We start from the raw sequence: 295 nt of genomic DNA, 5'->3' as shown, positions 1-295 counted from the left end.
CGGGCCGCCGGCTCTCGGCGGAGCCTGTCCGGTGCCTGGGAGCACCCGGGGGCGAGGCTGGGCACGTTGGGGTCCGTGGGGGTCTCTGAGGAGGGCTTCCCCAACTGTAGTGAGTGATAAAAGCCACAGAGAGGGAGGCCTGCGCTCCAGCCTGCCTCCGTCCCTTGCTTTGTTTTGCATGGTCTGCCAGCAAAGCGCCCGTAATCCTGCCGGGTGCACTTGAAGGGGTTGTTCGGGGAGCTAAGGAGGCTGCTCCTGACACTGGGATTTAGATGGATTTAGATGTTAAATTCCC

The sequence above is a fragment of the Fulmarus glacialis genome, unplaced genomic scaffold (assembly GCF_000690835.1).
Source record: "Fulmarus glacialis isolate BGI_N327 unplaced genomic scaffold, ASM69083v1 scaffold24359, whole genome shotgun sequence".
Classification (NCBI taxonomy): Eukaryota; Metazoa; Chordata; class Aves; order Procellariiformes; family Procellariidae; genus Fulmarus; species Fulmarus glacialis.
Note: the sequence above shows the minus strand (reverse complement) of the source record.